This window comes from Psammomys obesus, unplaced genomic scaffold (genome assembly GCF_907164565.1).
Source record: "Psammomys obesus unplaced genomic scaffold, mPsaObe1.curated_primary_1811, whole genome shotgun sequence".
Lineage (NCBI taxonomy): Eukaryota > Metazoa > Chordata > Mammalia > Rodentia > Muridae > Psammomys > Psammomys obesus.
This window is the reverse complement of record NW_026591711.1, coordinates 2,225,899-2,247,385: the sequence shown is the minus strand read 5'-3', so window position 1 is coordinate 2,247,385 and position 21,487 is coordinate 2,225,899.

The window sequence follows — 21,487 nt, the reverse complement described above, 5'->3', positions numbered from 1 at the left end:
GTAAAAAGATGAATGTATCTATGTATCTTTAATCCCCAGACCAAGATCACTGCTGAAGATCAAAGACTTAACCAGGAAACATGCAGCGTTAATGCTATTTGGGTCTGACAGCTGCCTCTGTGCTTTGAATAGATCAATTCCATTCATCTTTTCAGACACTTCCAAACACTTCCTTGAAGTACCAGAAACATACTTCTCACACACAGTTGTGTTGATTAGGAATGATGTATTGGGTTTTCCCCATCAATTATTTTTTATTTTTCTGACATGTGGCACCTGCTGCATACCACATCTTCAAAGTTATCTCTTTATTGGGAGATGAGTATTACAGACAATACAAAACGCTGCGTGATCTTTAGTGATAGTGATGGTGTATCTTCCTCTGAGCAGGGGTGTCTGTGCTATTTAGGGACCCGTGGTATACCAATGAACATGCCGGCTCCATCTTCACAGATCTGTCTCGCCGGGAACAAAGGCGATCATTCGATTCACATACATATCCTGACTCACCCTGGAGATGGCCTGAAAAATGTAACAAGCCACCAGAAAGTGAGGTGCTATTAATCTAGTTATACTTCTGGCTTGGGATTTTCCTGATTTGGTGTGGGGAGGTGGTAGGTTTTATGTATCCTGCTGAGCCTTTCTGTTTGTTTGTCTGTTTTGTTTGTTTGTGATGAGACTGGAAGATGGGAGAGCAAGTATGTCTGGAAGACTGTATTGTTCTCTTACATCTTTAAGAATCTGAAAGGAATGAGCTCAGCTACTGCGAGGGGAACCCACTTACCACATTGGGTACGCTATCTAGACCCCCACACAACTACTAATGAGCAATTACTACTTATTCTGTTGAAATCAAACAGTAATACATTTTATTTGAGGTTATCCGCAATCCACATCCACTCAAGGAGAACTGCCAAAAGAAAAGAAAGTTCACTTAAGATACCACACAGGGAGCATCACACTCAGGAAATACCCCTGCCTCTGATGATCTGAATAACTTACTCACCTAACTCTTGCTAAACTAATGGAAAGAAAACCCAGAAAGGCATTGTACCTAATAGAACAGCTGTTGGAAAAAAAAAAAGCTAGAAAGAACCACATAGAATCCAAAGCAGAACAAACATCTAGGACTAGCTTGCGAAGCTGGGAAGCAGAAATGGTTGTCTTTGCAGGACAGATATTTTGGTATTTAAATTCTGTGTCAGAATTGAGTCAATAGATGTTTTGAAGTCATTTTCTACAATATGAGCAGAAACACGAGTGTCATATAGATGACATCAGACATCATCTGACACCCTTATGGAAATTTACAGGGCAGAGATGGGGTCATAGGACACTGAGCAGTAACACGAGGCGCATGGATGGAAACAGGCCACCATTCACTACCCAGGACAGCCAAGACATTTGTCCATCTGGGGCTACTTCCTGAGCTGGTCTCAGGGTACTGATCATAAGCAGGATGCTCCCAGCATCCTTGGATTCAGCACTAAAGTCTCTCTTGGTGCTGCTCTTGGAAATGTGATTTAAACCTTACTCCTATTTCCTGTCCACCGCCTTCAGTTGGCTTTCTGCTTCAGTGATGGAAATGTGAAGCTAGAGCAACCAGAGACCGGCAAGGCAGTTTGCAAATGCTCATTTGTTAGTCAACCATCATGCCACACATGGCTGTTGCAGATACCGTTGGCACAGATGGCCAAGGTCTGGCTCCTCGGGATGCCTCCTTGAGGCTAGAGAGCAGGAAGGGGACAATCAAGTTAACTTCTCTGTCTCTTTCTTGTCATCATCATCCTGGCCATTTGCTTCTCTCTGCATGCATTCCCAGTGCCAAAAACCTGGTTAATTCTGTGTTTCCTGAGGCCCGGTTTTCCTATCCAGGACCCAGCATCTGGGGGAAGCCAGCATGTGACAGATTTATGCTCAGGAAGGGCAAGACCCTCAAAGTTCTTTCAGAATATGGAAAAGAAGTGTTAGGCTTGGTGGCCCTGGCAGCATGGAGACAGCTTTAGGTTCGTGCTTGCAAGGGTTTGGCTAAGCACGCTGCATGGTCTGTGTGGAACGCGTGAGGGACTGTAGCTGAAGCATTGCAACACAGCAGCTCTGACCTCAGGGCTTGGCAGCCACACTCTCCAGCTCTCAGTTTGGTACAAAGTGCTATCATTGCTGTTTGGAAGTCACTCCCTGTAATGCAAAAGACTTCCAGGAAAAATGCTAGGACTCACAAGCACAGCCGTTACGAATCATAGGGTGGCAAACACGCATCTTTGCAGGTTGCCACTCTGCTCTTTCTTTGGTTTACCTTCAGAGCCTTAGGCAGGATGGAGCAAGCAGAGGGAGGAGAGGGTAGAAAAGGAGAGGGGGATGTTTTCCCCCCAGTCCACCCAGAGAGCTAAGGTACATGCGGTGTTCCTTCAGCAAGAGCAGCCGAGGCTGAGGGATCCTTGCCGCAAACCAAAGTCAGTTTGTGAGTCTGCCCCTGGGGAAGGCAGGAAGTGAGGCCCACAAACAGAGGAGTGGGAAGTGGCTCCTTGGTGCTGAGTTTGGCACAGAGTTCTCTGCTCCATTGGAGTCTTTGGCTTCCAAGCAAAACTCAGGGGGGAGGATTGAAACCCACAGCAACCCAAACAAGGTTGGGGCTTGGCAGGAAGTTGCTGTGGGCTCGCAGGGCTCTTCACACACTCTGGGCCCGGGCAGGTTTCTCAGAGGAGTGAGGAATCTTTCACTGCCAATCCTGTTTCTCTGGACTCATTTGAACCCACACCATTGAATACATTATAGTTAGGGACTGAGTTTTCCCAGAAGCGTAGACCCTTCTAACAGGTCCTTGGCGGGTGATTTCTTATTTACCGTGTAGCCCGCCAGGCAAGGAAGCCTAGGCTTGTTTTTGTGGAAAATTCATACTGAGGGGTGAGAATGTGTGTGTGTGTGTGTGTATGCGTGTAATGTGTGTGTAAAAAATATGAAAGAGATTTGGAACTAAGATTCTTAGGCTGTTAGTGTGAACCCCCACAGCCCCAACAGTCCTAGAAAAACAGGCAATGTCGTCATAGCAGCTGCTGATGGCCTGACAGACAGTTTCCGCAGCGCTACATGAGGCCCTTTGGTGTCCCTGTCAGGAGATTGGCAGCTGAATGACACCAATGAGGCCAGGCCTGTATTCCCTCTGGGAACGCTGCCTTAATTGATAGACAGAAGGCAAAGAGAAGGATTGTTTTTGAACCTGAAAAGAATCCCCTTTTTTCTCCCTAAAGCGCACGCCCCCACTCTCCACAGCTTTACCTCCCCCAGTTTTGTTTTTTTTTTTTAAAGGTGTTTTGTTCCAGAGAAGTTACAGAGCTTAATGGAACTGAATGACTTTTACCCTTCTCAATCTGTCAGTCAAAAGCCCGACTCCAGGCCTGTTAAATAAAGTCCTTTCAGAGGCAGACAGGAGAGGAATGTGTCAGTCACGCAACAGACCCTGCTGTGTTTTCATCTGTCAGAGGGGTGATTGGGGAGAGCCTCAGGCCCCAGGCAGGGCACATTCCCAGCAGCCGCTAAGAGGCCTTGACAAATCCAGGTGTGGAGCCAGAAGGTTCCCCCGTCACCCACATTCTTGAGGCGCAGACTTGGAGCCCCAGGCACTCAGCTTTGCAGTCAACTATGAGATGTTTGGGCAAACTTTCAACACAGGGTTCATGCTAAGCATTTTTAACGTAAAACCAGCCACTAAGTGCTGGGTGACTGTGCAAAGCAAGGCTTTCAAATTAATACACTGCTTAGTGGAAAATACTGCAGACAGTAATGCTCCTGCAGAGGGGCCTTCGGGTAGACTCGAATTCCAAACCAATTTTGTAGGGTTGCTTTCCCCCTTTCCTTAATACTCTCCTTTCCCATTATATGACAATCCATTAATCTTGCCAGTTTACTTAAAATTGCTGGGTGATTTTTTTTTTTCCTGAGAGTTCTGAACAGTTGCTTTTGTTCATTATAGAGTCAGAGTTTTACGTAAAAAACGTCCTCTGTTAGACACGCTAATGACCGATTCCTTATGTTTGGGTGACACTTCCTCCAAGGGTTTTTTTTAAAAAAAAACAGGGTAAGGAGGGGAATACGGGGGCGGGGGGAGCACAGAGGTTTCTCTGAACAAACAGGACTTGTTCTTTCTTGAGTGCTGGAGGAAAATGCCACCGAACATAAGGCCAGATATTTTTACCCACACTGAAGGCCTCGGTGTGCAGAGAGGAATCATCCAGTCCTGGCATAGTGCCTGGCTGTGGGTCTGAGGTCCCTCAAAACTCTGCAGCTTGTCTGAATTCAGGGTAAACCTACGTACGTATGTTATTTCTTACGCGCTGTTATCACCTTTGTCCTCAAGAGATGCTTCTTCTTCCTCCTCCTTCTCCTTTTCTTCTTTAAATGAGGCAAAAGCAGTACCCCTACCTCCCCAGGGCTTCCTCACCCCAAGGCCCACCTCCCACTACACTGCCCCCCAAAGGAGTGGCTAGCGGGCCGCTTTCTGCCATCTTTGCTGCTTTCATCCCTCCCTTAAGTCTAGGCATTGAGGGAAGCAGTCCAGGACCATCGTGTTACTCACAGCATAGGTGCACAAGGCCATGAAAACCCACCCCTGTTCTCTACCTCCCCCCCACACCCTTTAGCCAAAATGTAGATTGTATGTCTTCTTCCCATTCATGCCCATAGGCGCCTGGGGACCAGCCTGTTTTAGACAGACTAAACTGCAATTTAAAAGCCTGCTGGCGTAGCCTGATAAACTTTGTCGTGCTGAAGGCAGGTCTAAAAGTTGTCAAAATAAATATGTAGCAAAAGCTAAGCCACTCAACACAGGTTTGAGCATTTTGCCCCAATATATGCGCTTAGAAAGTAAAACTGAGCTAAACCTGGGCATGGATAACGATACAAATGAAACTTTTCATTCTTTTTCATCGTCATGCTGAGGAGGGAAGCTAGGTTCTCACACGTGAGAAGCAAGCATGCTATCACCCAGCCACGTTCCTAGGCCTATAGTCCCCACAATTCCCTTTCCTCAAAAGTTTTGGAAGCTCTCTGGAGCCTGCAGCTCCTTACTTTGTTTGGAAGGGGCTGTGCGTTAGACTGCGGGTTCACAGCGCACTTCATGTTCCTCTGGAATATTAAACGAATTGCAGAGATATGGCTGGGAGGCTTCCCGAGTCCATCCTTCACTGGTTATTAATGAGCTGCCACACTTGGAAAACACAAATAAAAAGCCATTTCTCAGCTCATTTTCTGCCTGCCTGCCTTCCCTCAGCCTAAGACAAACATCCTGCTCTGGTGCTGCCGGGGAACACAGGAGCCTTCTAACCAGGGACAGTTTTTCTTTCACGCCTACCACTTAAAGTGGATTCCGTAGTTTCTGTTTTAATGTTTGAAACTACGCAAACACTTGCAAGCAAAAGTTTACCACTGACAGAAATTCTTAGAATGACAATGTATATTCTAGCGAGGAGGGTGGGGAGGGGGCCTTTGGATAAAGGTCTCAGTTCCCGGAGTCTCCCGGCTCCTACTAAGAGCCGTTCTGCTTAGAAGGCAGGCACACAGACTAAAACTCTAGATTGGCTACTATCCCACGTCTTGCTCTGGTGGCTCCAAATTCTGTTGGTCTAAGCACTAAGCACCATTGTGAGCAATAGGTTTTCACCATCCCCAGGTCATTTCCTAGGGCTGGGGCAGTGAGAGGCAGGCAGCCTGGGGTGAGACAGGCTTCTGCCCCATAGCTCACACATGATCTCAGTGGGTTTGGTTGGGTCCATCCTGCCTCTCAGTACCAAATACTGTGGGGCCTGGCAGATAGACACTCCACTCCAATATCAGCCACGGTCTGTGTCTCAGCCACCATCCTTACATAGTGGCTGCAGAACATCTGTGCATCCGGGTTCACATTGTACCGGCTGCTGGCTGCTCTGTCTTGGGGTTTTTGTCAACAGTTTCTTTTCAGGCGTTATATACAGAAGCGACTGAATACCAGATTTGAAAGTCTGGTGGAAAATACTCAAATTCTTTCTATAATTTAAACTGGTTCAGATTTCAGATCTTAAAAAAAAATTCATACTATTTTAATATGCAGAAATATGCCAGCTTTGCAAGGGCAAAGTTTTAGAGTTTCACCTGAAGGCCCCATAACCAAATTGCCCAAAATGTCAAGGAAGAACTACTTTTCTAAATTAGGAAATCAGTAATTTGGGTTGGAAATGGGGTCAGAGCTTTGGCCTGGCAGGAGAATGTCTTGACCATTAGTTTTTGTTGTTGTTGTTTTAAGATCCTTTTTATTTTTATTTATGTGTGTGTATGTGTATGTATGTATGTATGTATGTATGTATGTATGTATGTATGTATGTATGTATGCATGTGCACGTGCACATGTCACACACGTGAAGCTGCTCCCGGAAGTTTGACAAGCAGGTTGGATCCCTTGCAGCTGTAGTTATAGGTGGCTATGGGCTACCTGACCTGAGTACTGGGAACTGGACTTGGGTCTTGTGGGAGAGCAGCCAGTGCTCTTAACTGCTGTGCCTCTCCAGCCCCTTGGCCATTAGTTCAAACCAAGTCAGCATCCTACTTACTATTTGTAATGGTAAAAATCCTAGTATTAATGATAATAATTAATTATAATATAATGGGTTGAATCCATATTAGGTTATTGGTATAACGATAATGTGTACTAAGTGCATCACATAGTTTCTTACCTCAAAAACAAACTTCTGTAATACTATTTATATGTAATATGACGTAACATTATAAATTATATTATATATAATAATTTATATTATATTATATTATATTATATTATATCATATCATATCATATTATATTTACAACAGCAAAGACTATGGCCATTGGTGATGTACTGTTTCCTTTCAGTTCTACAACAGCCACTTGTTCTGTGTGATCCTTACTACGAAAGAGGTAAAACAGTGAAGCTTTTGCAAGTAGGTGTATAGGTGGTTAGTATATGGGCAGACTTTACAACAGCTCTTACTGCATCTTAGCATATATGTGTTATTCTTAGCATATTTCTGTCAGCTAAAATCAGTGTACAAAATAATGGTTTCCTTATTTTCAAATGTGTGTATCATTTGAAATGTGTGTCACTCCATTATTATCATTGTAATCGCATCCTTTTAATTAAGTATTTTATGTGTATGTATGTGTGTACTATGTGTGTGCCTGGTACCCACAGAGGCCAGCAGAGGGCATCAGATCCCTTGGCTGCCATGTGGGTGCAGGAACTTGAACCCAGGTCCTCTAGAAGAGCATCCAGTTCTCCTAACCACTGAGCCATCTCTCAGCCTCTATTTGTATTGTTTTGTTCTATCATATGTAGCCTTTAGCCAAGTGGGAAAACATTCTTTATCAACGACCGTACACTCCTCCCTTGCCTCCCACGATCTTTGGTCCTCCAACTAGTGGCCTTGTTGATGTGTATGACGGCCAATGCCTGACAAAGCAGAACTTTCTGATGGGTGACTGTCAGCTTGTGAAACTTTCCAGGGGATGTCCATTTGTAAAATTTTGACCTGCCAAGAAGAGTTTTCTTCAGAGTAATGCTCACTTAATCCCAACAATATTTAGATGTCTACATGTTGGCTGAAGACTCTAGAACCTATACATACGACCCTCTTTCCTTTTGATCTCTGTGTGTTCTTCTTGCTGGATAGGTTCTGAGGTGCTGTACTGAGCCTTTATTTGATCTCTTCTCTTTAAACCTCTCATGGTTTTCCTTCTGGGTGCTGTTGACAATACCGTTAGGTACCGTGGCAGGTTGCCACCGAAGTGATGCCCTTTGTAAAGAAAACAGTCTGAAGATTAGAGCGGGCCTGGGGAGTCACCCACTCAGTGAAGACGTTCTTCAAATCCAAGAGCCCCACCTCTACCCACTCTAGTGTGGTCCCAAACCAGCTCCCAGTGATGGAGTTACAACCTTTCGGGTTTAGCTACGGGACAGTCTCTGCTCGGACAGTGTGTCCATTGCTTCCTCGTTGTTTCCAGATCTAGCATCTTCCCCTCAGAAAGACAACAAAGTCTGTCAGGATGGCATGCTTGAATTTCAATGGAAACGTGAAGCAACCTGAAATTCATCCCCTTAATTCAACATATATGTATTCAACAGTGATGCAGACGTGATCACTCATTTAACTTCCTACCAATAAATCACCGGATAACTATTATATTGATATGGGAATATCTGAAGACTATTTCAACTTCCTTTTCTGATGACCTTTGCCCTCCTCAAGTGAATTTAGTGATGCCAGAGAGGCTGGTCCCATTCTGGATTGCAGCAGTTGCCTGCCGATTCCCCATGTCTGCAGGTCTGCCTACATGTGACGGGTTTGTACTGATAATCCCCCCTGACATTTGTTTGTTTTAAGGACAGAGAAAGGACACCTTATTTTCAAATCTGACCTGGCTGCAGCCGTTTGCTTGTTTATACAGTGTCTGTATTAGAGAGATAGGCTCTTTATTATGTTTCCAGTTTGGCCTTAAATTTCTGACTCAAAATGATCCTCCTTCAGCCTTCCAGGTTAGTGGGACTACGGATATGCATCATCAACTCTGTCTAGCACTGTCTGTAGACACGATACAGGTCAGAACCAGCAGGTTCATGTGGAAACTAAATCCATTCGATGCAGAAAAAGAATGTACTAACTCCTTTGGCTCTGGTAGGCAGCATGCAGTTAACACATCTTGTTGAGGTTGGGGCAGCGGGCCCCTCCAAATAGGGGTGAGCCTTGTGATCAACTGTGCACTGCGAGTGTAGCCCACGAGCTACAGAAACAAGGCTAAAGCTCTCAGGCAGAGTTGTGGCATGTGGGGGTGAGACTGAGGGGGGAAATGCTGAACATCTGTGGTGTTGTCTGCCTTCTCTCCATCACCTCTCCACTCTGGGAAACCGTTTATTTTCCGTCATAGTTGGTTCTGGTGTGTTGTTAATCATAGCATCCGATTCTTGATGCCTGGGGCTTGGGTAGGCTCATGACCCATACCTGGTCAGCTCCAATCCTTGTGCCCACAGGGTGTGGGTCATAACATATAGGTGTCTTTAACTTACGACACAAAGGCCTCCTAATATGCCAGATTTAGAGATTTAGCCACTCTTTAAGCAACTCTTCAGTTTTGTCAAATTCTTGATTAGTGTGTATGTATCTTATGCCACACTGGCAAGTGGAGCTAAGTCTACTTGGGGGCTGAGCGAACTGGAGTTTGGAAATGTTGGTGAGTTGGATGAGGTAGCTTGCAGTAGAGGCATAGTGATAAGCACTGATTGACCATGTGGAACTGCCACTATTTGACCTTTCCAACGTAAAATTTATAGCCACTATGACTCCAGAGAAAGTGGAGCCAGAATATCAGCAAATATTTGTTATATTTGTTGGGAATCTGCCCTGAGCAGTCATAGTGCTGGGAGCCATCACAAAGCCAAGAATGGAGAATACAACGCTCTTTTCTCTCCTCAGGGAGACTTTAGTTAGAGAGAGACAGAGACAAAGACAGAGACAGAGAAACAAAGAGAGAGAGAGACAGAGAAACCTTCATGCTGAGGAGAAAATCATATATATATATATATATATATATATATATATATATATATATATATATATATATATATATATTTATTAAAGATTTCTTCTCTACAAGGAACACAGTAGTGTCAAATCCCCCAAATCCTGTCACTGTCTTCCTAGAACCCTCCCCAGTTTACATCTTTATTTTTTTTTGAGCCCTTTCAGAACTGTCACTCTGCAATACAGATTAAAAAAGCAAGACAAATTCTGACCTTAACATGACTTTTTTGTTTGTCCCTGTTCCTGCAACAGTTAACTCTGGCTGCATGAGAATTTTCTCCTTTTGCCTCCTTCAGTCTGGAGAAGAATCAGACTTAGAATCTTCTGAGTCGAATTAAATCCCGGTTGACATCAGGCAGAGGATAAGGTCCTATCGCGCCCGGTGGACCTGCAGAAATCAGGCCATGACTTCAGTCTGCACAAGCGGGTCCCTTGGTCCTCTGAGACAAACCTACTTCTTCTGCCCATGTTTCTGGGTTTATATTTCTAGGGTGGTGACTCATTTTAAATGCCTCAGTCTGAGGATATTTTCTCACCCATTTGCCACATAATGTGTTCTGGAAGCAGGCTCTGTTTGCCCAAATCATGTAAAAGAAGCAGCACCCAGAAAGGGGACAGGGCTGTTGACTCTTTGAGGACAGATTGCTGGAGCTTGTTAAGACTTTTTCCAGAAAGAAGCACTTCGTCCCATTAAGTAAAAAGAGTTTCCTTCCTTTCTTATTTATTTTAGGTGAGGTTCGGTCCCTTTTTACTCCCGAACCTAAAAAAAACAAAAACAACAACAACAACAACAAAAAAAAAAACACCTTTCTGTGGAATAATTTGCTCTCCTGTCAAATGTATCCACCCAAATAAGCAACCTAGAGGTGTTTTTTTGGAGCAGTAGGCTGAATGCTCTGACTTATGGATTTGGCGACAAGAGCAAGGATACATGAGGTTGAGGCTATGAACTGAACAAGGGGCATGCTTTTCCTCTGGAACAACATAAATCCAGCAGTTCGGTGCCATCCAAACTGTGGCATGTGGCCAAGGAACTCTTCTAAGGCAACTGAAACCTCCCTGCTTGTGTAAACACCCCTTCCAAGGGGCTATTTGCTCCTGCTGCTAAAGGACCTCGGGCCTCTTTAGCGTGAATGCCTTGTGATTGGCAGCGGTGCCGGCCATTGTAAGTATCATATTGTTTGGTGGTGGGGAATATTTTTTATTGCTGGTTCAATAGCATTTCACAGTTATTAAACCAGAGTCATTGTCCCTGGCGGCTTTCAAAGGCTCAGAAACTTTAGGGCATAGAAGGAAAAAAAAAAAGTCCAAAGGCACAAAAACCTGTCAGTTATTTTCATAGTTCCAATGTGGCTGTCACACCCTTAGCTTTTAAGGCACTGGAGAAGAAATGTCGAGAAAGTGTTCTTTTTTTTTTTTCTTTCGGATGTGTTTATGGGCAACTTGTTTTCATAAATAAGAATTTATGGGAATAGATTCAATTATAAAAGTTATTTTAGAATGGTTAAAAATGGAAACATTTAAGGAATGGGACACATCTATACTATCATGATTAGACATTAAAGCACTTAGATTAAAATAATGTTCACACCACGAGCAGATAGAGCCGAGTGTCCCATAACCCTGAAGATAAATGCCTGCCTGAAGTCATTGCTAGGGCCCATGTAGAATGCTCCAAGGAGACGAATGGCTGTGATTAGGGAGGGAACACATCTATGTCTCTGCCGGGAAGAGTTCCCCTGGCTGATTTAGCAGATAATGAAAGTACCTGCAAGTGAGTTGGAGGGCGACTTTGTTCAGCCGCCAGGTGCTAGTGGCTACAGGGACCTACCCAGAGGTAAAGCGACTCAGCAGGCATTTCTCTCCTTCAATGAATCAAACTTGTACTGAGCCGAGCACAGGGCTGTCGGCTGCTTCTGTTCGGCTAATTGGGGACCCCATGAGTACAGCAAACATAGCACTTCTTTATGGTCACCCCCAGTGGAAACCCTCTATTGGTCTTTTGCAAACACCAACTTTCTGGGAATTTGACTAATTTTTGGGTAATTTTTCCAGACAACAGAGAGCCGGTTCTTGGAGAATTTGCTCTCCTCAGCTCTTTGTATACTTTCTGTATGGTTTTGCTTTGCTTCTTCTAGGCAGAGTTTGCGAGGCCCCAAGGACCACAACCAGCACTCAAGTCAGGGGCTGCACAATTAATCTTGTGCTGAAAGAAAAATGTATTCTTATTTCTCTTCAAGTGTCTCTGGCAGTAACAGGGCGTGGGCAGAAGCTTGTGTTTACCTAAACAAAAACAGAAGATGTATGACCCCACTAAACATTCCTGCGGTTGGCTCTTCTCTGAGGGTGCCCCTCCATGGCTAGGTGCCAAGATCCTTTTATTTTTCTAGAAGTAATTACAGCTTGAGAGGACTATGCCCCATGGCTGACATCGTGGTTGGGGAGTTTATGGGGTTGTGCTAATTCTGTTTGGACATGATTTTCTACTTCTCTTTGTGGGAAAGAAACTCCCTCCCCTCTCCAAATCCTTGGCAATTGCCTCCAGCCATTCTCTCTGCCTGTCTTTTCTCTCCCAACTCCTGCCACCCTTCATTTTCCAAAGGAAGGGCCCCACCATGGAGTCCTGGACAGTAAGCCTCTTCCTGTGCTAACTTCAAAGGACTCTTTTTCTCCCGACTGAATATTTCTCTCATCCACTGTACACATTTTTAGAGAGTTAATCCATATCCTTAGTCCACAGATTGTCGGCCTTTTGTTTCCAAACAGTCCTACATTGCCCAAAGGGAGTTTGACAGGCTTTGCTCTGTGCTTTAAGCATTTAAAACAGAAAAGAGAAACTCGTAAGTTTGTTTCTAAGCAAAATCACTAGGTTATTTTTAATAAAGAATTTTATGAGCCAAATTGCTCTTATTATATAGCAATATAGCTTCAATTTACCATGTTTAATCTCACCTTCTTGTTATTTTGCAAGGAAGCATGCGTGAACACATGTGCACATACATGAAGTGTGTGTGTGTGTGTGTGTGTGTGTGTGTGTGTTTAGACTGGCTTATACAGTGCCAGATACTAGGTAAACTATTACAAAATCACCAAAAAAAAAAAAAAAAAAATGGAAACAAGCAAACCAGAAAACCCGAACAGAAGTGACAACACTCTCTCACAGCCCACCCAGCTGCCTTGATGCATAAAACAACTGCCTGCTGATACACACTGGGGCAGAGTTTGCCCACAGCTTGGCAGTGGTGACAATGAGGTGGCCTTCTGTTAGAAGCAGGTAAAAATCAGCAGAGAGCCTTGGGTAGGGATAAAATACCTGAATATTCCTGGACACACTGAGTGCTCCTGGGATACCTGTCTACCTGGGCTTTTGGCCATTTTTAGCCCACTTGAGTACCAGGCAGGGCCACTAGGCTCTGACTCTGGGCTGTTTAGCAGGGAAGGGGCTGTATGTACTGGTGATCAGAGATTTAAACTGTCATGTCAAGAGTGCCAGGGAATAGGCTGTGCAAAGGCCTTAATAAATCTGCCCTTGACTTATGGCCAAACCTCATTCAGCAGAAAATTATTTCTGCAGCATACTGAACGCTCTGCTCTGATGGAGACAGAAATAAAGAAAGGTGGAAATGGGGAGAAGAGAATGGAAATTCAATCCACATGCAGCGGGGAGGACTCCAGTAAATTTTTTTTTTTTTTTTTAAATAAGAAACAGAATGAGTAGGACTTTTGGAACAGGGTACATTCCTTTGATTACTAAAGCGTCTTAGGGGACAAAGAACGATTCTCAAGGAAATCATGAGGGAGGCGAGGTTGGGGGGGTACAGCGCACTGCCTGGCCTTAGCACTTTACAAGTGCTTTTCATTGGTTCCTTAGCTGGTTGGGCTTTATGGTGTGAGGGAGGTGCTGTGGATCCTGAGGTGAGCCAGGCTCCCCAGCGCTCACAGCTGGCCAGCTAGAGCCACAGGCTCTAGCTTTTGGATGTGAAACGGGTCATGCTTCCTCTCAGCGCAACCAAGCAATGCAGACGCGCTTTCCATGAGAGCCGTTGGGAGTAGAAGGTGGGGGCGCGTAGGATTTCGGGGACAGAGGGCATCAGCACCTCCACCCAGGGCCTGTGGTTTGGCACAAGGAACAGGCCTTCCATTCATTGGAAAGTCTGACTGGAAGAGCAAGTGCAGCCTCTGGTTTAGATGAGATGTGCTTTATTTCCTTAGGACATTTTAGACGGAGAAGGTAGGGTTAAGATCAGTGCTTCTTTCTTTTTTTTTTTTTCAGATTGGTTCATTAGGGCATGGATGATCCTTTCTATCTGAGGCCAGAGATCACTTTAATTGGAGGGATAATTTAGGAGACAGGATTCTTTCTTTTTCTGCAGGTTTTGAAACTGTTGGGAAAAGCTCGAGGAGCGAGCAGCAATAGCAAGAGCATTTCCTCCTCTAAATAATTTATTTCCTGTTAGTAGTTTTTTCCTTCTCTGCCCTGTGCTTTCATTCCCAGAGCTGTAATGAGTTTCGGGAACATAAGGTGTCAGATATTGGCTTGTTGTTGTTGTTGGTGCTGTTGAGATCTCTAAATTCACGACCCCTGCGAGCATCTGAGGCATGGTGCATACATAATTTACGAACAGATCTGCGGCTTTCATCTGTTCTTCCCTCTAACTTTTGGCGCTTTTTATTCAAAGGGTGATTTGTTTTGCTGCAATAGAACTTGCCATATTTCCAGAAGTTTCTGCAGAGGACCAGTACCCTGCAGCAGATCCTTTGTGCTCAAGGGCATCTCTGCAGCATCTTCAATACTCAGAGGGGAGGGAGGAGAGATGAAGCCATGCAAGCTGGTTTTCTTAAGGTAGAGATGGTTGAAGGAAAGGCTCAGAGCGTGTGAAAACATAATTCTTTTCCACTAACGGGAGTGGTGCTTGGTGAATGGAGAGAAGGAGAGAAGGAAGGAGCCCTGGCAAAGCAGACTCTGGTTTTGTTAGTGTCTCTAGGCTTCAAGGAGACCGGTAATTGTCCAGAGAAGGACATGGTTAGCAGCTCACTGAGCAACGGTCCCTTCCATCAAGCAGCCCCGTGGTTGCGCGTTTGTCTTTGGAGGTTGGGTGGGAATTCAGATTCAGACTCTTCTGTGACCCATCCCTTCCTCTTTCATGCCCATGTCTAGCTTTTCTGTTTATCTTCCATGTCTGTTTCTCTTTCTGAGAAAGGAAAGTCAGATTCTGAGTGGTCTGCCGAGAACTGGGGCTGAAGCCTCCTCTCTAGGTGAGCTTGAGGAGAAAGAGCATTGAGGTTACCGACCTGGGTTGTCTGAGGAAGCCTGCCTCCTATTGATCCATACTCCCCACGTCTTAAATATTTAATAACCCGTTTTGCTATTTGGTGGATTTTTTTCAAGCTAATATCTCTTTGTGCATAAACATGCATATATTTAAGGATTGATTTAGCGATGTGTGTCTCTTGCCGTGTGCTACCTAGGGACTCTGCAGGCAAGAAGATTGTGGCAGCCGCTCTTCCTGAAGCACGAAGCAAACAAACCTCCTATAACCTAAAATACTTTTAAAAAATTATAGTATTGTGTGCTTATCCATTTATACCCTCTTAGTAGCTCAACTATGCACAAAAATGCCATCCCAACAAGACATCCTCTGACATGAATGGAGAGAACCCTGAATAAACAGCACCATTGCTGTGGCCCTTGTTTCTGTCCTTTGCACAGAGAACACATCTCTTGTCCTCCTTGGGGTGAGCATGTCTCCTCACTTCAGCCTCACTAAGACTTGAAGTTCTCTGATAAGCCTCAACACAAGCAAAAACAAGGGCTTTCTTTTATGTCTGTGAGTGTCATTTTGCCATCTTAATTTTCTTCTGTAAGCAAAGCTGTAGACATAGGACGGTCTCATGGACAGTCTAACTGCTATGATCTACTTTAATTCACAAGTGATGAATGAGTTCATGTTGTCTCTAGGCACCCATAGATCTCCTTTCTCCCCAAGCCCGGCATTGAAAAAATGGCGTTTTGCAAGGATATTTCTTGCTCCCCTTAAGAGTCAGCTGTTAGAAGGGCAAAGTCCAGTGTGCCCAAGCCCCCTTTCTACTGCTAGCCACTTCTATAACCCATTCCAAATGTCTTTTCTCTACACTTTAATTCAGAGCGGTCCTGCTGGACAAAAGGGTGGGGGAACTCAGAGGGAGCAAACGCTGAGGAGGTGAGGAGGAGTGTGAATTCAAAGGAGAAAGAAAAGCAGGGGTTGGAAAAGAGAAGGAGGAGGAGGAGCAGGAGGAGGAGGAGGGCTGGTTAGAAAGCCTTTTCAAATCCCAATTTGACCAGAAACAAAAGGCACTTGACACATCCTAAAGAAAAAACAAAATTAGTAAATTATACCTGCCAGCCTGTTTATCCACCCTCCAGTAAGTATCAGCATATTCTACAACTAAAAGCACTGATTTTCTTGATTCACAGCAAAGAAAAATGAAAAGAATGGGATGCATTCTAGTTAAAGTTTTTCAGTGTCTTATAGCTAAGCCAGGAACTTAGCTAAATAATTGCAGAGAAAGCATTTGGTCAGGGTTTGAAATTCCTTTTTTAGCAACTGATGAGCTGCAGAAATGGGTATTTGGAAGGACCATCTGGAAAAGATATAATTAAAATTTAAAACTGAATGGGGCTGGAGAGATGGCTTAATGGTGAAGAGTGCTTGCTGCTCTTCTAGAGAACCCAACTTCACTCCCCAGAACCCATATTTAGGGGCCCACAAGTGCCTGTAACTCCAGCTTCAGTGTATCTAATACCTAGGAGCTTCTGAACAACAGCCATCTTCTCTCTTAAAAAAAAAAAAAGTGTGCTCAGCAGACCAAAGGGAGGTGATGGTGTTTGTGTTTTCAAGGACAAGAGTACAGGTGTCTGAACAGTTGTTAATAGCCAAGTTTTGAGCTGTGAGTTTCTCCTTGATGTGGTTTCCAGGAAGGATTACAGGTTAGCCTTTGTGAGAAGCACCATCTTATTATAAAGTGAAAGAAACAGCTGCCACCAAACCTGAGTCCTGAAGTTTGCTTTCGGCATCCATCTCCCATCTACTTAACTGGAGATATAAAATTGGAGGGAATTTGGCCTTCAGGTTATAGGGCTGGAAAATGCTTTGAGAGACCTTCTGGTTGGATTACTTCTAAACCTTCCCTGACAGATGAAAATTTATCTTATTTTTAAGTGCTCCCCAGAGGCAGAGTGTCCACAGACTCCCTTACTAACTCATTCCAGTCTTTAACGATCTCCACATTCAGGAAATTCCTTCTCCTGTCTTACCTAAGCCCTCTCTGTCCGGCTTAGTCCATTTCTTTTGACCCTGTCCCAGAAGAGATGAGGGGGAAAAAGGTCACTCTCTTATATAAACATCCTTTCACATAATTAAAGATTACTTTAAAATATCTCCAAGTTCTCCAGCTCCGATTCCTTATCACGCCGAAGCACCGTGAGTCCTTTATCTATCTGTCTTTCAGGGTTCCTTCTCACAGCCTCCTACTCACCTTTGTGCTGGTCTCAGTCCCCTCTGCATCGCTCAAGGTCTACAGTGCGTGCTGCGAGAAGATACAGAACCTTATTTCCCCAGACTTTAAGTGCCAGAGTTCATGGAAGAGGCAGAGCGGAGTTGATAATATGTATTTTTAAATTTTAACATTTTTATATTATGATGATTTTCAAACTCAAATTTATTAATCTTTGGTGTGGGAGCATTTCCAGTGGTATATATGAACTCTTTAGGTTTTTAAGGGGGAAAAATATAATAGTATGCTAACACAATATCCTAAGGCTCACAACCTCACCTACGGTTTGCCAACACAATATGCCAAGACCCACAACTGTCCCTTGGTGTTCACTTGGTTACAGGGCCTCTTTTTCTGCCCTTTCATACCCAAATCTGCAGACATTCAAGTTCTTTAGAAATGGTGTAGTTAAGCCAGGCATGGTGGCACACGCCTTTAATCCCAGCATCCTGGAGGCAGAGGTAGGTGGATAGCTCTGAGTTGGAGGCCAGCCTGGTCTACAAAGTGAGACCAAGGCTACACAGAGAAACCCTGTCTCGAAAACAAAAACAAAAACAAAACAAAAAAAGAAATGATGCAGTTAGACAATTTCTTCATATACTTTAAATCATCTCTAGATTCCTTGTTAAGCTCAGTACAACACGAATGTTATATAAATAATGGCTATCCTGTGTTGTTTGGGAACATGCGTGTATTTCTAGATGTCTCTAAATGTGTCACAAGACAAACTCCAAAATCATGATTCTGGGAAAGTGAATGGTAAGTGATTGGGGGGGGGGGTTATAGGGATGGGAGGGAGATGAGAGAGAGTAGGTGGGGGATCTTCATCAGGATATATTTACACACATGTATGAAAATGTTAATTAACATGCAATAAAAAGAAAATAAAATCCTTAGAAATAAATTTAATTTAAAAAATTAAAAAAATCTACTGTGCTCAGTGTTGATAGGGTGTTAAAGCTGCTTCTGACTTGAGGTTGGCTGAACCTGCCCAGGAAGGACCAGGGAAGGGTGGGGCATTCAGCAAGGGCCCAGGTAAACAGAGCGTGGGGCTCCTCAGTTAGATTAGACCCTGCCTTTCCTTATTTCCAACAGGTACCTCTCAGCTATGCTTGGGTTGTTGGAGTTTTCTGTGAACTCCTTTTGGTCCTCGGCTCGAGCCGCCGATACTGTAGCTCTGGGTGATGAGATCCTAAACTGCTGTCAAGTGTCACGACTGTATGTGTGCTTCCAGGACAGGGTTAAAAGCCTCGGTGTGTTTCCGTAAGAGTCAAAAATAAAAATAATAATACATCTTTTCTGTTGTGAAATCTTTATCCTTTCGAGGAGTTTACAAAAGTTTCAGCTATTTGGTAACTAGAGTCTCAAAGACATGGCTTTATAAGTTGCATTAAAAAAAATTATCAAAATGATTTTAAGGAATCTCAAATTTCCTATTTTTTTTTTTTTTTACAAGACATGCTTGCAAAGGTGGTGAATGGGAAAAAGAAGAGTCTCTGTTATACATCACGTGTTACATGTCATGCTTGTGTTCTAGTCACAGGACCCAGAAGAAAGGAGCCCACGGGGAAGAAGCCACTTGTCAATCTTCTGCAGAATGAGGCAGCAAAGCAGGGACATTGAGGTATGTTAGGAGTGGTGGTCTCGCTTAGTCATTAAAGGTCACCTGCCATGGGCGGGGCAGAAATCCCCACCTTCAGACAGGCTCTGCTTAGTTTTGGTTTGTGAATTTATCAGCTCAAGCATCTATCAGAGTTAGGAAAGTTTCCCTTAAAACAACGATTAAAGAACAGATTTGTAAGTTTTGCCTTTAAAAATGAGTCCCTTACTTTGTAGCCATCAAAACTGATCTTTTCATGAGGGGTATGGGATTATGGGTAAAGTGCCTCCTGGCTTAAAATGTTCAGTGGTAAGGAGGATACAGAGTTGTCAATGCATTTCATCCGAAGTCTGTGTAGCTGTCCCTCCACCCCCATGAAGTTTCCAAAAACACATGGTATTTGAGAAAGTGGGATGATGGGAAATTCCTCTGCATTTCACTCTTCTGCATTTTCTCACTTTTTGTGGCATCACACATGACTTTTATAATAAGATGACACATATTCATTAAAAGAAAATTATCCCCCTCCATCTTTACAGTCTTTAAGCTTTTTGCACGGTCTCTCATTAAAGCACACCTGGGATGAATCAGTCCCTCAGCCATTATCAGCAAAGACTTGAAAGATAAACACCTGGGGAGGAGAGCCAAGATGGTGCCCGGAGGGGAAGCAGGGGGCGGGAGACAAATCAAACGTCTGCCCAGAACGTTCCCCACTCCCACATCCCTGCCCTTCAGCAGCTCCTGGCATCCATTGGGATCGGAGCAAAGAGTGCGTTAGGCTTTGTTCACTGCACACCACTGAGGAGTCAGCAACGGAGCGTGTCTTCACAGAGTTGCTTTCACAAGAGAACAGTGTGGGTAGGATCCAAACCCAGGGCAGCTAGCTGGGAAGCACTGAAGAGCTGTCTTCCCTGAGCCTCCACAGAGGCCCTCAGTGCTTGTACACAGTCTCCACTAGCTCTGGGGAGGGCTGGGGACTGGCCACTACGTGCCTTGAGTGCTTGAGGTAGTACTGATCTATGAGAAACGACCCTAGGTCTGTGGCTAAAAACGTCACCAAATGTTACTGTCGTTTCGATGGATTTTCTCTTTAGAGTGCTCTTTATTGGTTCATTCAGAAATTAGAAAAGTGTCTTCCCCAAACTATGTGCCTAGTTATGGTTTAGCAAATAAGCTGCTCTGGATGGCAGAGGAAAGAATGCGTGTGAGTCAAACACACTTTCCTCAAGGCAGAAGGTGCTGTTTGTGGGTGTGCAGAACTACCTTGACAAAACAACGAGACAAAAACCAAAGCCACACTTGCAGAACTTCTCCAGGGTGATTTGCCCCCAAAGTGTCTTACTTTTTACAACTTTAGTCCCTAAGCCTCTAGGTCTTGCTTGACTGTGAGTTTGACCAAATGTTGGCACACAGGGGAGGCAATTGCTGGTCCGTGGTCTATGGATTGATCCAGCCAATCCTTGGTTGACTGTTTTTCTTACTAAAGCAGAGACCTTACAGGTGATAGGGCCACTGTGTGCAGGAGGTAAAGTCTCAGAAGGTTGGGTGGGTTGGCTCTATTTGCAAACAGCCAGGAGTCTCATTGTGTGGGGAGGCTGGCAATCCTTTGTAGATCCTACCCTTGAGTCAGCCATAGGCCTGTCTGAAAGCCAGGGCTCAAGATCTGCTTTCAAACATTGGCTATCAGAACTGCTAAGGCGCCCAGCACCCATTGCTTGGATAGTGAGAGTGAAGGAGGAAGCAGAAGCTGCAAGGGTTGGTGGGCTTTTCTTCATCTTTTAATAAGAAGGAAACTCAGTGGAAAATATATATTTTTTTGCATGAAAATAGCACTGAAGTTTGACTGCTCGGCTTTTTAGCGTGGAATGCTAAGTAAACATGGGTGAAATACAACTTGTCAGCACAAAAATACCGCCTGTCACAGTCATTTGTGTATAAAATATGAGCCGCAGGTTTGGACCATATGGTTACGTGAGTTCTCATTTACGTGGCATCGTCTTAAGTCAGCAGAACGCGTCCGGGCCTGCCTGTGGGAGGCGGAGTCAGCACCTCACCCACTGAAGTGGGGAAGCTCTCTGGGGTTTGGCCAGTTTTCGGCTGCTGCTATAGACATCAGAGATTTGCAGGGCAGCATGGGACCTCCCCGAGACACCTGAACCCTTCCTGGCTGTGGCATGGCTGACCAGGCTGTCCCTGCAATCAGCTCTCAGAGTCGGACATGTGAAATTGAAAAATATTAAACCTCACAGCTTGTGACTTCTCCGTTCCTTCTGTTCCCACTGTGGGGAAAGTAACACAATCTCTTCCCCCAGACGGGTGGGGAGAGCGGACGTTTGGATGCCATTTCAGAGCAATGTTTAATGAAGTGAGAAAATGCATTCTCAGTGTTGGGCCCCGTGGCACATGTACGCAAGCCCAGAAGTGCACAATGGATGTATTTTGTGATTTAGACATGAGCTACAAATGCCAAAAAAATGCCGTGGTGGTGGGGAGATGGGGGGAGGGGAATAACAGACTTGAAAGTCCAAGCTGAGCCAGAAACAGATGCAATTTTTGTTACTTAAAAAAGAAAATCTTCAGTGCCCTCTTCTTTGTTCTCCCAAGCTGTGCCCTGTTGCTGTATTAGCTGACCTTTCAGTGGGATTGGAGCATTTGACCTTGCCTCTCCTGCACATTCTTTGGGGGAGCCTGAAGGCTGTCCAGTTGCCCTCTGGGTGGTCTCCTCAGTCGTGGCCACTGATGTCTGAGCCTGATAAGCCCGAAGACCTGGGACCAA